The sequence below is a fragment of the Schistocerca piceifrons genome, chromosome 8, assembly GCF_021461385.2.
Source record: "Schistocerca piceifrons isolate TAMUIC-IGC-003096 chromosome 8, iqSchPice1.1, whole genome shotgun sequence".
NCBI classification, from domain to species: domain Eukaryota; kingdom Metazoa; phylum Arthropoda; class Insecta; order Orthoptera; family Acrididae; genus Schistocerca; species Schistocerca piceifrons.
In genome coordinates, this window is record NC_060145.1 from 264,541,679 (window position 1) to 264,558,268 (window position 16,590).

Sequence of the window (16,590 nt, forward strand, 5' to 3'; positions counted from 1 at the left end):
CGCTGTACAGGAAAACTATTGCTATTTCTTTCCCCACCGCTTGCCACCGTCAGAAGTTCATCATTGGCTTCCAACAAGTCACGTGATATTTTCCGCCAATCTGAGCCTTTGCGGATCTTGAGCAACATAGGAAGTGTTGCATAGTTTTGTGCTGAGCAATGCCATTGTCTCCTTCGCTCTTCCTATAACACTATTACTGTATACTATCTTCAGTATTAATTAATTTTCTGTCTCTTTCCCACTGCCACTGTCTTCTTCTATTTCAGCATAAAAAAGCGCGAATATGTTTGAATACCATAATTTTTGCGAAAATTTGTAAGGAGCTGAGGAATGTAAAATAATGCAGTTGGTACCCCAGTTTTCAGTCAATCTTGTAAATAAACAGAAACATACACTCCTGGAAATGGAAAAAAGAACACATTGACACCGGTGTGTCAGACCCACCATACTTGCTCCGGACACTGCGAGAGGGCTGTACAAGCAATGATCACACGCACGGCACAGCGGACACACCAGGAACCGCGGTGTTGGCCGTCGAATGGCGCTAGCTGCGCAACATTTGTGCACCGCCGCCGTCAGTGTCAGCCAGTTTGCCGTGGCATATGGAGCTCCATCGCAGTCTTTAACACTGGTAGCATGCCGCGACAGCGTGGACGTGAACCGTATGTGCAGTTGACGGACTTTGAGCGAGGGCGTATAGTGGGCATGCGGGAGGCCGGGTGGACGTACCGCCGGAGTGCTCAACACGTGGGGCGTGAGGTCTCCACAGTACATCGATGTTGTCGCCAGTGGTCGGCGGAAGGTGCACGTGCCCGTCGACCTGGGATCGGACCGCAGCGACGCACGGATGCACGCCAAGACCGTAGGATCCTACGCAGTGCCGTAGGGGACCGCACCGCCACTTCCCAGCAAATTAGGGACACTGTTGCTCCTGGGGTATCGACGAGGACCATTCGCAACCGTCTCCATGAAGCTGGGCTACGGTCCCGCACACCGTTAGGCCGTCTTCCGCTCACGCCCCAACATCGTACAGCCCGCCTCCAGTGGTGTCGCGACAGGCGTGAATGGAGGTACGAATGGAGACGTGTCGTCTTCAGCGATGAGAGTCGCTTCTGCCTTGGTGCCAATGATGGTCGTATGCGTGTTTGGCGCCGTGCAGGTGAGCGCCACAATCAGGACTACATACGACCGAGGCACACAGGGCCAACACCCGGCAGCATGGTGTGGGGTGCGATCTCCTACACTGGCCGTACACCACTGGTGATCGTCGAGGGGACACTGAATAGTGCACGGTACATCCAAACCGTCATCGAACCCATCGTTCTACCATTCCTAGACCGGCAAGGGAACTTGCTCTTCCAACAGGACAATGCACGTCCGCATGTCTCCCGTGCCACCCAACGTGCTCTAGAAGGTGTAAGTCAACTACCCTGGCCAGCAAGATCTCCGGATCTGTCCCCCATTGAGCATGTTTGGGACTGGATGAAGCGTCGTCTCACGCGGTCTGCACGTCCAGCACGAACGCTGGTCCAACTGAGGCGCCAGGTGGAAATGGCATGGCAAGCCGTTCCACAGGACTACATCCAGCATCTCTACGATCGTCTCCATGGGAGAATAGCAGCCTGCATTGCTGCGAAAGGTGGACATACACTGTACTAGTGCCGACATTGTGCATGCTCTGTTGCCTGTGTCTATGTGCCTGTGGTTCTGTCAGTGTGATCATGTGATGTATCTGACCCCAGGAATGTGTCAATAAAGTTTCCCCTTCCTGGGACAATGAATTCACGGTGTTCTTATTTCAATTTCCAGGAGTGTATTCTCATTTTTATGCTAAGATAGGAGCATTTTTCTGCTGGTTCCCTTCTTTTCCATGCTGGAGCAGAAATGTCACCCTTATGAAAATATATATATATATGTTGGTCAGAAAAATTTAGATACTTTACTTATGTGAAATTGAAATAATGCAAAACTATATAATTTTACACCTCAGACTGGATTTTACGCGCAAAAATATTCTCACATGCTTCAGAACATGCACGGGGTTCTCAGATGATAACAAAAGCACTTCACTGCACATTTGTCCGTGCTACGTCAGCTTCTAAAATACGTTTTCATCTCTCACCGAATTTTATGTGCGTATTTTACTTGTGAAAGTAGGGTACTTTGATCCTCGGTATCTCGGAAAAGGGTAGAGAAAGCAATAAAATTTTCAGTGTTGTTAGAGATCGGGATCTTAGGAACACACCGTAAAAATTACAGCCGTAGGAATCCGCGGCTGGGTACTGATATGCAAAAAATTAATTTTTGGGTTGTTTCTCGATAACGGATAAAGATTTTATGAAAACGGATAGATAGCTCTTCTAGGTAAATGCCTAGAGAACGTGCCTTTAAAATTTGAGCAATATGCTGCGTTTATTTATCATTAAAATTTCGACTTAGATCGGATTTCACGTGTAGTAGAAGATAAATTTTGAACCTCTGTATCTATGAAAAAGATAAAGATATCAAAAAAAACTTTTAAGATTGTTCAAGATCGGGATCTTAGAAACATATCGTAAAAAATTTCAGCCATTTTCTGTACATAGCCGTCTTCGGCTGGATTTTGTCCGCTGGTGACTGTGAAAATACAGTAAACAGCCCGTTTTGTGGGGTTTTCCAAGGAACCGGCCATCAACTAAGGGTGCCTCCATAAGTCCCTTGAAGCCCACCGTAGACCGTAGAACCAACCGATTCGCTCCATTTGCCCAAGCTGGACGAAGTATGGAATATTCGTACTTTGACCACGTACTTTGGTGGTTATTCCACGCACAATGGCTGCAAATTTGTAAGTCAATCTGGCGATTCGACCTGTTGTGCTGCTATTCATTAACAGCATTCCTGGGGGAGATTTCCAACAGGATAACGCTCGCTCACGTACCGCTGTTGTAACTCAACATGCTCTACAGAGTGTCGACTTCTTGTCTTGTCCTGTTCCTATTTCTAATTATATTAAATTTCAGCCTCCAGTTGCATAAGCAAAGAAACTTCACCTAGGTTTCGGCTGTAATAATGTATCCTTCTCCAGAAACGTCACTATATAAAATTAAATTAAAAATTACCAAATATTGGCCTTGTCAAACTTAAAATGTTAGTACTATAGTACATGGTCATAAGACTGCGTCACTTCTACTAATGCTTCTCCGTTAGGTCTCACCAACGGGCCAGATAGGTGGGACGCGGGCGCTGAGTCGTAACTGAGTTACGGGTTGGCTGCAATGAGTAAAACATACATTGAAGTTTTATTGGTATTTTAACTGAAAAATATTAATATTTTCACTGTCTGATTCTCTTTTCCCGAGGCAGCTCTGAAAGGAGGTAGATCCACGGTTGTCGCTGTAGCACCGGCTGTGGACATCTGAAATATGAAATTAACATATCGCCCTGCTCCTTACAGATGTAATTTTAATCCATCGTAGGGAATTTTAAAAAAAGATTGTGAAATTATGGATATTCGAAAAATGTCCATTATTTTGGACCCCTCTTTTTTGGCCGAAAAAAATACTGAATATCACCATAAAAAAATAGGCTTCGTTGAACTGAAGAGAATTCAGTTTGCTTCAAGGGAGACCGAAAATCATTAAAATCGGATGAAAATTGTAGCGTGGGCGGCGAGAACGACGCCTAAAAACTTGGTTTTGAGAAAAACGCGTTTAAAGTTTGACAAATATTCATCATATAAAAAAACTGGACAAAGCTTATAACATACGGCATATCATCGATGCATGGTCCGTAACAACTATCTCCCCGGCTTGCGGATAGCCGCTTCCCGCTACTTTGACCTGATAGACCCTCATTTACGTCCTCAAAACCCTTTCCGTCCCTAAGTACATCCCCACTGGCGCCTCTATCTTCACAGAATCGGGGAATTTCATTGCTAATTTTGATTTGAAGGGCATTTGCCACGTGCATGATGCAGTGTGGCAACCATAGAACAGATGTACGGCCAAATTTGAAGCAATGCTGACAATTTCACTTCGACTGGATGTTATTTTCGGAGCTTACCTCCAAATTAACTACTGAAACTTTCGCTCTCCTTTTCAGTAAAACCGCCCAAACAACGCTCCAGCAAATCAGTACAAATAGGGAGGGTGAACGTGGAACCGGTTCTCTAATGCCGAGGAGTGCCGTTCATGCTAGGCTTCAAAAGTTCATAGAATCGTTACTTCTTGGAGTTCGAGCACAATAATTTGGATAGTAATTCTTCAATGTATATAAATTCGAACACCGTAATGAAAAAAAATTTCGAGTTTTTTGGACCGTCATCCTGTCGTTTCCACTAAATCGCAGTCTACTTACGCTTCAGACTAACGATTGCACCACAAGAATTTGAAATAGAAAACGTATTTGTTTTAATGCCGTGATGCGGACCCCTTTCTCATCGTAAAAGACGTATACATGAATATGTAACATAAACTAAATCGGCTGAATTTTTGAGTCGACAACTCATACGAATTAAGCCAGGAGTCATCTTCAAAATACTGCTCTCCCTTGCGTTAAATCCCCAGAGGCTGCCAATCAGACACGCTGTGCTGCCGTTGGTGAAACCGTTAAGGCTTTTAAAATAAGGGGAAACGGAATTCCGTTAGTTTGAAATCAGGTAGATTTCTTAGAAAGTTGTCCGCAACTCGTGGGCTCGCGGTCGCGTTCTCGCTTCCCGAGCGCGGGGTCAGGGATTTTCATCTGCCTCGAGATGACTGGGTATTTTTGTTGTCATCATCATTCAGGAAAGTGACGAGTTTGGACTGAACAAAGACTGGGAATTTGCACGGGCGCTGATAACCTCGGAGTTGAGCGCCACACAAACCAATCATCATCATCATCATCATCATGGAAAGTTGATTTTATGCATAACAATGTTCATCCAAACTAGGATTGTTTTCATACTGTCGAATTCCTCTAAGAGTTTACCTGTCATTGTTATCACAAAAGACCACGCTTGCGTAAAGAATATAAGCAACTGAAACAGATAAATTGTCAAAGGATGGAATTTTCTACATTGATTTTATGAAAATCTTTTCAAAATAAATTTTGTTAACGAAAACAATAACTTTAAATTGTGTATTTTTCGTTATTAGTGGTGAACGAAATCTTGAAAATGATGCCTCAGCCATTTATTTTTATTAAGTAGTATGGGGGATACGGAATAGCGACAAAAATACCGTTGAGAAATAAAGTACATTATGTTAATAAATCATGTTATATACCATAACGAATTCAGTTCTTTTCATTTTTTAATCTCATAGATTCATTGAATCTGGACCGTCATCACCTATGCTTCGGTGACGCAAGTCAAACGCGTACGATGCCCGTTGCTTTGATAACATAAGAAGTCAGTTATCCCTGATGTAGGCCACTGTACACAGGGGCAATGCCGAGGTGGTAAAGTGAACCAATTGGAAATACAATCGATTATATTTGTTTTTAATAGATCATCTAAACAAACCAAGTTGTAGGAGAAGTTGAAGGATTTCTAAGTCAAGACTGAGCCGTGTGGTTCTAGGCGCTACAGTCTGGAGCCGAGCGACCGCTACGGTCGCAGGTTCGAATCCTGCTTCGGGCATGGATGTGTGTGATGTCCTTAGGTTAGTTAGGTTTAATTAGCTCTAAGTTCTAGGCTACTGATGACCCCAGAAGTTAAGTCGCATAGTGCTCAGAGTCATTTGAACCAATCAAGACTGAGATAACAGTTGTTTATTTGCTCTAATGACTGACATAATCACAATGATACTGACAGAGAGCTGAGCTCTGTGTAGTTCAAATTAATTTACAAAATGACGCTAACACAGTGTGGATACCAAAAAACTATGGAAGACTGTATGGAACAAGAGCAACAAGATTCGCTTATCTGGGCGAGCAGCTGGTATAATGGAAGTCAGCAGTACTACAAGAAGCCACAAATATGATGAAAGTAAGGAAAAGAAATTGCGTGGTAAAGTAAACAAGTAACGGGCTGTACAGAATACGGATCGCGCCACTGCTGTTGCGCTGCTTACATTCCCTTAAACGGCTCGCGTGCGACGACCATCACCAATCAGCCACCGGTGATGACGCCATCTGTATCGGCCCAGAACAGAATGCTCTCCCCACGACTGCTTGGAACAGAATGCCTGCAACTCTCAGTACACAAAAAAAGCTACATGAAGGGGATACTGTTGCCGATATGACGACCAAGAATTGGTACTAATTTCATGAAGAAGCAGGGAAAATGCACGTAACTTACCTCCTTTTGCGCAAGGTGCACGTTTTCGAAAGCGAAGCTGGCATTCAGCAATGCAGTGTCTTCATAATTAGTCAACTTTATTGGCCAAGAATTCTGTGTAGAGCGATGTGATAGGCTTGGCAGAACAAAAATTTTAGAGCGAACGGTGCCGTAACAGCTAGACCTCTGAAGTCGCACAGAAAAGAAACAATGCCGCGCTCAATTATTTTCTGGGAGCCGTTGATTGGCCGTGGCGTTCACTGGCCCCACGGTTGTATGTACCAGCCCGGCTTCGTTAGCTGCACGCCGGGTCGTTACCGGAGTGCCTCGAAAACCCCGTTCCCCAGTACAGTAGGTCCGCTCGACCTAACGAGATTTTGCGATCGTCTTTCCGCCCACACAGAAGGCTACAGAGTCGCTTTCAGCAGCGCACCACCCACCGTGGTGAGTGCAGGCAGGGCTGTCTTCTCAGACACACTGTTCCACTGTATTTGTCACATGACTGCGAAATAGCTGCAGAGAAATGAAATAATGTTGCATAGTGATATTTGACATTAACGTCACATTGTGACAATAACGCCACAAATATTGAGTTAAATAATAAGCCTGATATACTGTGTTAGACACTTATAATTGGAAAACTGCTATAATATGCTACTTTCTGGGATTGCCTATCACAAAATTCCCTCTACAGAGCCCATCCCACAGGTCACAGCCTAACTGTGCATAGAACTAAATATGGCCCCCACCATAGTCACCGTTGTACAGTGCGCGGTGAACGCTGTGGCCGCTATATGGACAGACGGCAGGGCACACGTGAGGAGAGCGTTAGTGGTGTGGGTTACAGGCAGGCGCTGTAGGGGAAACGCCGAGCGCTGGAGGGGAAGTGCCGTTCTAGACTCTGAGGCCTACGTTCACATTTTCTGTAAATATTAAGTTGGGGCCCCGCACGCCCACACTCACATGGTGGCCGATCAAAAAGACCTACTGTCGCCGCTGATATGGCTAGTAGCTACAAAGAACTTAGCCGAAAAGGCGGCAGTTTATTTTAGCCTGGCTTTTTAACCATTTGTAACTTCCAGAGATGCATCGAGATTGGCGAATTTTGAGTGAAACCTACACATTTTCCTGGTTGTCATGTTGAAGTTATCGCCGGCCGTGGTGGCCAAGCGATTCTGGGCGCTTCAGTCTGGAACCGCGTGACCGCTACGGTCGCAAGTTCGAATCTTGCCTCGGGCATGAATGCGTGTGATGTCCTAAGGTCAGCTAGGTTTAAGTAGTTCTAACTTCTAGGGGACTTATGACCCCTGATGTTAAGTCCCATAGTGCTCAGAGCCATTTGAACCATTTTTCAAAGTTACCTTTTGCCAAAACATAGCAGTTTATACAGTCTCACTTCATTAACTTGTTGTGCAGATGCAGCTGCAAAAGAATTCTGAAAATGTGGTTTATTAAGTTTATAAAATGAGGAACTGATGAAAAGTAAGCTCAGGAACTTATGAGAAAGCACAGTCTCGGTACAAAATAAACGTCTTCACTTATGTTGATCCAAAACCTATAGCATTCATCGTTTCACTAGCCATAGATGGCCCACAAAAATTGCATTCTTTTATCGAAAAAGGTAATTAGTGGAATTACGAGGTACATAACGAAGTTTTGCATAATAACCATATCGAAAAATACGCTCCTCTTTGCCAAAATCTCATGTCGATATCTGAAACCGTTAATGAAATATGAGGAATATTGTGGAAATTTCACTCTGGCTTTACCGCTGATGCGGTGCGATCGCAAATGAGTGTGCTACGTCAGATAAATTTTCTCGAGATTGGTTCAAATTGTTCAAATGGCTCCGAGCACTATGGGACTTAACATTTGAGGTCATCAGTCCCCTAGAACTTGAAACTACTTAAACTTAACTAACGTAAGGACATCACACACATCCATGCCCGAGGCAGGATTCGAACCTGCGACCGTAGCGGTCGCGCGGTTCCAGACTGAAGCGCCTAGTACCGCTCGGCCACCACGGCCGGCTCGAGATTGGTGATAGCCAAGTCTAAAAAAGAGTGCAATATGTTAGCTAAATTTCATACACTGCACCATTAGTCCAGTCAAATAGCAGATATACCTTGCAAAAGATGGGGTAGAAGATTTTATTTTCTTAACTCCGTCACATTGTTGGAAAGGTTAGAAAACCAAGTTTTGCCAACAAAATTTCGCTTGGGAAAACTTTCTGCAGTCAAAAAACTTGGAAAATTTCGACCTTTTTTCAGTTTTTTCAAAATATCTGTTTCATTTGCTCCTATCGCTTTGAAGTCTATTTTCTTTTCTAAAGAGCACAAAATTCTCTACAAATGTGATTCTTACCATTTTTTTCTACTCCCAGTATCTAAAGTGCTACAGCGCGTCAAAAAATACCAATTTTTCAAATTTTGAGCATAGTGGCAAGATACCTTATTTTTGAACACTATTTTTTCAGTTTCTGTTTGTGCAGTATAAATACATTATACATCATGTTATATGTTGGAATTTACCATCTCACTTTATGCAACATGAGGATTGCTGGGCACCCAACTATTGTGATTCTTACATCACTACCTGAAGTTCACTATGGGCCACCTCAGCCCTGGTATTTATAAAACTATAAATATAAAAATACATCATTAAGACACACACACACACACACACACACACACACACACACACACATACACACGCACGCACGCACTCACGCACACGCACACAAAATAAATTGCCTCAGGAAACTGAACTATTATTAGCTGCAATAGGTAACCTAATTAGGCAGGTAATTATTCTTGTGTATAGAAGCCACACAGTTCACATTAAAAATAAGTAGCTTTATTACAATTAAAATGCATTGTCAGTTACTAAAAATGTTGACAGTTCTGGGTGTGTAATACTTGTAATATCGCACTTTAGCGCACTTGAGACAGATATGAACATCACTTCCAACGTTTTGATGGGCCAGGTTCCTCAGTGACACCAGAAATACCTGGAGTTACGGATTCAGGGTCTGTACATAGAGCTGATCCCAGATTGACCTCTTCTTAAAACAGCGAGTCAGCCTCAGCAAGTCTTCATACAAAAATTTTGGCACGTTTTCACAGTTGACCCCAATACATTTCTTGCAAATTGAATAACATTTCAAACCCGCTTTTCTGCACGAGCACTCTCCGCCACAGTTCAGCTTGCATGAGCATGAAACAATGTGAAGAAGTGCTTCAGGTGCTGGATCTTGGATCATTATAACGGGTATTGTACTGGTCACTGTGATTCCAGCCCCATTTCTCAGGAGGTTTCCAGTTTCCCATCCAGCTTTGGACTTGTTGTTAAGTCCGCAACGAATGTTGTTGTGCAGCATCTTGTGTAGGTGGCAACCGTGCAAGATTCAGTTTGCTTTTTGTGGCAGACGTGGCGAATAGCTGGTACCGCAAATGGTCTAGTGTGTGGGAATTGCTGACACCTTCACTATACAATGCGATAGTAACCTGTTCTCCTGCTGTTATTATTTCTTCACGGGTAGCGTGTGGTTTATTGAACGTGCAAAGTGATGAGCTTAGGTGTTCATTTATCGCAACAATATTGCAGCACTTAATTTTTCCTTGACCAAAAAAAGCGGATGTTGTATCACATCCGCTAAAGGCGTGAGTGAACAGAATATATTCACTGTGAAACTTGTAAGATGCAGTGGAAAACCACTTGTCTTCTGCATTTCCTCTTCCTGGCTTTAAGAAAAATAAGTTTTCAATGCCTTGCCCCAAACCGGTCATGAGCACAAGCAGGTCAACATCTTCTCCTACAATGACAACACTTCCAAAATCTTTGGTTCTTGAAATGGCAGATGTTACAATCATAACGTCATCATTTCTTGTGCCTGGTGCACATCAATGCTACACTCCAGAAATTCCTTTTTAAGAAGTGTGATCAAACGCATCTTGTTTCGTTCGTTGTACAAGAACTTGTCCTGAGGGACTTGGTTCACCATCTCTGATTCAACCACAACGTCAACCGAAGAATGTATTTTGGACCTACGAATCCTCTCAGCTCACCTGGATACCCATCAAATACGATAGCAAATTGAGATCCAAAATGACGTTGCAAGTCAGAAACATAGCTTTGGGCTATTGACTTGAAGCAAATATTTCGAGTCCAAGTCACTTTGTGGATAAGGTACCCTCCATCAATGACAAAAAATTTACTCGGTCCACCTGACTTCACATCATATAACTGATCATTAACGTCAATCAACTGTAGAAAATGTACGGCCCCTGCATGCAATCGTATTACATATTATACCATAAATAAACTTCACGCAATCCGACGTGAATGTGTTTGTAGTTACTGAATATGATGCTGTTTGTTCTGGCCCTGCAGCAGAGTGAGATGGTAAATTCCAATGAATAACATGAGTAATATGTTTATACTACACAAATAGAAACTGAGATAACAGTGTTCAAAAATTAGGTAATTTGCCACTTTGCTCGAAATTTGAAAAATTGGTATTTTTTGACGCGCTGTAGCGCCTTAGATACTGGGAGTAGAAAAAAAATGGTAACATACAAATTTGTAGAGAATTTTGTGCTCTTTAAAAAAGAAAATAGACGTCAAAGCGATAGGAGCAAATTAAACTGAGATGTTTTGAAAAACTGAAAAAAGTTCGAAATTTTCGAAGTTGTTTGACTGCAGAAAGTTTTCCCAAGAGAAATTTTGCTGGCAAAACTTTGTTTTCTAACCTCAACAACGATATGAATGAGTTAAAAAAATAAAATCTTCTACCCCACCTTTTGCAAGGTTCAGGCTTTTTTTTCTGACAGTTTCACTGGACTACATATCATATAATACGCACCAAAGGCAAAATGATAGCGACCTCTATTTTTCATTACAAAGTTTTTCGAATTTCGCGCAGAGTCTTACTTTCATGTAAATATCTCAATAGCTATGACCATTAACGAAATAATGGGCACGCCATCATGAACCTGACATATAAATCTAGAAATAAAGCAAAAATGGTTTTTTTCACTGAATAGTTTCTGTAAAATCGTTTTAGAAAGATTGCAGAGCGATCGTCTCGATTCTGTCACCACCGACCGGCCGAAAGGTTTCAGCCACCGACAGCCTCCCCTTTGGAACAAACCAATGAACTCGCCCAGTGCGTTGGACGAAAACTGCGCATGGGCCACCCCACCTTGTGCGCGCTGTACCTGTCTTGCACTGAGAACACCAGCACGCTGGTGCAAACACGTCTCACACCGACTGCCTCTCGTGTTCGTGCAACAAAGGCACAGGATATTGTCAACACAGTTAAATCGTCTTTCGCCTTTCGATTCGGTTATACAAACAGAGCGAAAAATTAAAAACTGGCCAGGTGAGAGGGCACCCGTGCTCTGAGGGTTGCATACAAACTTGGTTACGTTGATCGATCCCGGTAATCGAGAACCTCGACGATTTTTGCCTGTTGTCGATATTGATCCTGGCGAGATATCGGTCCTGGGATTTCCAAACCTTTCGAGGATGTTTTACTCGTAAGTTTGAAATCGGATAACAAATGATAAAAGAAATATTTCTTGTGTGATATAATTACAAATTAATAGTTTTCCAATTTTTCCGCTAGTTCTTCTGTGAAACCTTGGTTCTTGCTAAATTTCATGATTCCAATTCCCTTAAGCTTTAATCATTCAATTTGCGAGTTACAAAATATTTGACATAAATGGCCGTATCTTTTGACTGCATTACCTCAGAAGCTTCAATTTTCTACAGCGCCAAGGAACCGCAGATCTTAATATCTGGCATAGACTTTCATTTGGTACGTCCACCCGTTTGTGAGAGAATCGGTTTTCAATCGACTGAGGACAGACAAACGAAGGCGCAAAAAATTAATCATCTAAGTGTTCTGTTTTCACCGATTCAGGTATAGAAACCTAAAGATGGAAAGAGGAGTTAAGCACTACGACGTCATTCTTTCAAAAACTTTTAATGCTGCCTTGTAATATGTGTTCAAATAACAACAATAAAATAAAGGGGTAAATGTAAGTGGATTGACGCTGAATGCCCTTCAATATGCTGATTACATTACTTCGTTTGTTAGAACTGGAGAACGAATCCGTCAGAGAACTGATAACCTGAACTGAGTAGATACAGTAATAGGACTGAAAATTTGTTAGATAAACGTCAGTGTGTAAAATCATGAGTATGCTAAACCTAGCTAATAAAGTTTAATAATGGCGCTATTGGAGCAGTGAAGAATTACTGTACTTAAATCACTTACAGGTGGCGAGCCTGCCGAGAATATGACACAGCGGTGAAGGTCCCTGACGGATTTTTACGAGGAGCGTGGTTAAAATTCTTGCGCGAATACCCAGATATAGATCTTTTGCAGTTACCCTAAGCCAGTGTAGGCGAATGACAGGACGTTTCATTTTGGGTAAATCATAGCTCACGTTCTGCACCGTGTTTGTCCAGCTGACCTAGTATAAATACAAAGAGGTGACAAAACTCGAAGGTGCGAGCTAACATCCCAAACTCGTATAGGGGTTGAACCGAACGCGTCGCATTACACGCCCTAAATCAGACACTTGTGACCCTTTGCTTAAATTGTCTGGCTGACGGCAAGTTTGCGAAATACAAAGTTAACATAACGTCTAATAACAGTAATAATAATATCGGGAACTAAATTAACGACCCGTAAATGATGTAGGCCACACAGTTGCGATTTCATTAAATTTATGTTTATTCAGAAAGCAAACCAATAGTGAAAGTGGTCGTATTTATAGTTATTGTTACACTCGAGCGCATATCCATTTGACACGGTTCGATCACTCTATCTCATCGCGAAATACAAGTTCGATATTCCACCTCGTTAAATACGCGGAAAGTTATGAGTTATCACAACGTGCGCCGCTGCTCACAACTCGGAACTAAGTCCCGCCATACCACACAACGTGAAATTTTCTAAGTCGTTTCACTTCCTAGCTGTCTAAAGACGCACTGGTCGCTTTCGCGTCTCCACCAGCACTATCCCTCTGCCCGTCCCCGGCCTCGTTTCCCGCGCGCCAGGCATCCTCGTTCAACTGACCAGGGCAGTTCCCTTTCCTGAAGCCGTCCATCTGAATGGCTACAGCTTATCCTACATTACTTTACATTTTAACATATTTAAATAATCATAGCTTGACCACTTTCATGTGCTAAATAAAGTAAATAAATAAAAGTAAATAAATAAATAAAATAAATAAATAAAGTAAATATCTATTACATAATACACGTTTAATTCTTTTACATTAAACCAATACAATTTCCTTCTTAGCTTTGAATGTCACAGCCAGTAGCATTTCACCAATATGCTTTCTGATAAGTAAATAAAGAACAAAAGTAACTATTTGCACTAAACTTTACAACAAATATTCTATTACCTAATGATTCAATAAGGTGTCAGGCTGTCATCGTTCAATGTGTTTTGTGTGGAGGAAATGATGATCTGATGCTTAACTGAAAATACTGCTAATTTAAATTTACTATATCATTTAAACAAATGAAGTTACAGAGTTGATATTTACAACGTTAGTCATTTTAATGATGTGCTTCTATATGTGATGTCGATCGTTAAGATCGACTAAGGCGTTCAGATTTTAGCATTCAGTTCTTTGTTACAAAACTTGTTAATTTCACTTTAACAGTAGATCCCAAACTACACTCCTGGAAATTGAAATAAGAACACCGTGAATTCATTGTCCCAGGAAGGGGAAACTTTATTGACACATTCCTGGGGTCAGATACATCACATGATCACACTGACAGAACCACAGGCACATAGACACAGGCAACAGAGCATGCACAATGTCGGCACTAGTACAGTGTATATCCACCTTTCGCAGCAATGCAGGCTGCTATTCTCCCATGGAGACGATCGTAGAGATGCTGGATGTAGTCCTGTGGAACGGCTTGCCATGCCATTTCCACCTGGCGCCTCAGTTGGACCAGCGTTCGTGCTGGACGTGCAGACCGCGTGAGACAACGCTTCATCCAGTCCCAAACATGCTCAATGGGGGACAGATCCGGAGAGCTTGCTGGCCAGGGTAGTTGACTTACACCTTCTAAAGCACGTTGGGTGGCACGGGATACATGCGGACGTGCATTGTCCTGTTGGAACAGCAAGTTCCCTTGCCGGTCTAGGAATGGTAGAACGATGGATTCGATGACGGTTTGGATGTACCGTGCACTATTCAGTGTCCCCTCGACGATCACCAGTGGTGTACGGCCAGTGTAGGAGATCGCTCCCCACATCATGATGCCGGGTGTTGGCCCTGTGTGCCTCGGTCGTATGCAGTCCTGATTGTGGCGCTCACCTGCACGGCGCCAAACACGCATACGACCATCATTGGCACCAAGGCAGAAGCGACTCTCATCGCTGAAGACGACACGTCTCCATTCGTCCCTCCATTCGCGCCTGTCGCGACACCACTGGAGGCGGGCTGCACGATGTTGGGGCGTGAGCGGAAGACGGCCTAACGGTGTGCGTGACCGTAGCCCAGCTTCATGGAGACGGTTGCGAATGGTCCTCGCCGATACCCCAGGAGCAACAGTGTCCCTAATTTGCTGGGAAGTGGCGGTGCGGTCCCCTACGGCACTGCGTAGGATCCTACGGTCTTGGCGTGCATCCGTGCGTCGCTGTGGTCCGGTCCCAGGTCGACGGGCACGTGCACCTTCCGCCGACCACTGGCGACAACATCGATGTACTGTGGTGACCTCACGCCCCACGTGTTGAGCAATTCGGCGGTACGTCCACCCGGCCTCCCGCATGCCCACTATACGCCCTCGCTCAAAGTCCGTCAACTGCACGTACGGTTCACGTCCACGCTGTCGCGGCATGCTACCAGTGCTAAAGACTGCGATGGAGCTAAGTATGCCACGGCAAACTGGCTGACACTGACGGCGGCGGTGCACAAATGCTGCGCAGCTAGCGCCATTCGACGGCCAACACCGCGGTTCCTGGTGTGTCCGCTGTGCCGTGCGTGTGATCATTGCTTGTACAGCCCTCTCGCAGTGTCCGGAGCAAGTATGGTGGGTCTGACACGCCGGTGTCAATGTGTTCTTTTTTCCATTTCCAGGAGTGTATTATAGATATCATCGATATTCAAGTTTTATTTGGATCACCATGAAAATTTATGGAGGATGGCAGATTAAAATGACTGTGGCTTGATTCCATCATTACCACAGAATTAAATAGTTTCCATAAATGTTTCCCTTTATGGCCGATCTTAGGTCGGCCATATTTAACACTGCTACGTCTCATGGGCACAAAAGGCTTCTACTAGATTTCCCTATGACGTAGGTTCTCGTCTGTCTCACTCGCACACTTCAGCACGTAGACCTCAATAGACAATAGACACCTGTGAGTTTCCCCATCTCAGGGTGAATCTGATCCCTTTGTGGCACGCGGTCCTGGATGACAGGGTTCGTTTCACAATTCCCATAGGGTGATTCTTCGTTCATACATTTAAATGAGAGAGCAATGCTCGTTAACTCACAAAAGATAGCGATATGCACATATACAGATGGTGGTAGTGTCACGTATACACGATATAAAAGGTCAGTGCATCTATGGGGCTGTCATTTGCACTCAAGTGTTTACGTGAAAAGGTTTCCGAAGTGATTAAGGCCGTACGACGGGAATTAACGGACTTTCAGCGTAGAATAGTAGCTCGAGCTAAACGCCTGGTACATTCAATTTCAGAAATCGTGAGGGAATCCAATATTCTGAGTTCCACAGTGTCAAGAGTGTGCCGAGGATACCACATTTCAGGAATTCTCTCTCCACCGACAATACAGAGGCCGACGGCCTTCACTTAACTACCTAGAGCAGCGGCATTTACGTAAAGTTGTCAGTGCTAAGGGAGAAGCAACACTGTGTGAAAGAACTGCAGAAATCAGTGTGGGACGTACGACGAACGTATTCCGTTAGGACAGTGCGGCGAAATTTGGAGTTAATGGGCTATGGCAGCAGACGACCGACGCCAGTGCCTTTGCTAACAGCACGATATCGGCTGCAGCGCCTCTCCTGGGCTCGTGACCGTATCGGTTCGGCTCTAGACGACTGGAAAGCGTGGTATATTCAGATGTCCCAAAAGTTGGTAAGAGCTGGTGATAGGCGCGGTGTGGCGGAGACCACAAGTTGTCAACAAGGCACTGTCGAAGCTGGTGGTGGCTCAATAATGGTGTGCGCTGTCTTTACATGGAATAGACTGGGCCCTCTTGTCCGACGGGATCGATTATTGACTGGAAATTGCTATGTTCGGCTATTTGGAGACCATTTGCAGCCAAATAACGATGGAATTTTTTTG

At 43.8% G+C, this 16,590-nt stretch overlaps 1 protein-coding gene across 1 annotated transcript in view; it reads left to right on the forward strand.

Annotated features, from left to right (window-relative positions):
* The window catches only part of LOC124711739 (CB1 cannabinoid receptor-interacting protein 1-like), a 1,345,746-nt gene that overhangs the window by 672,939 nt on the left and 656,217 nt on the right, over positions 1-16,590 (forward strand). The window lies entirely within an intron of this gene.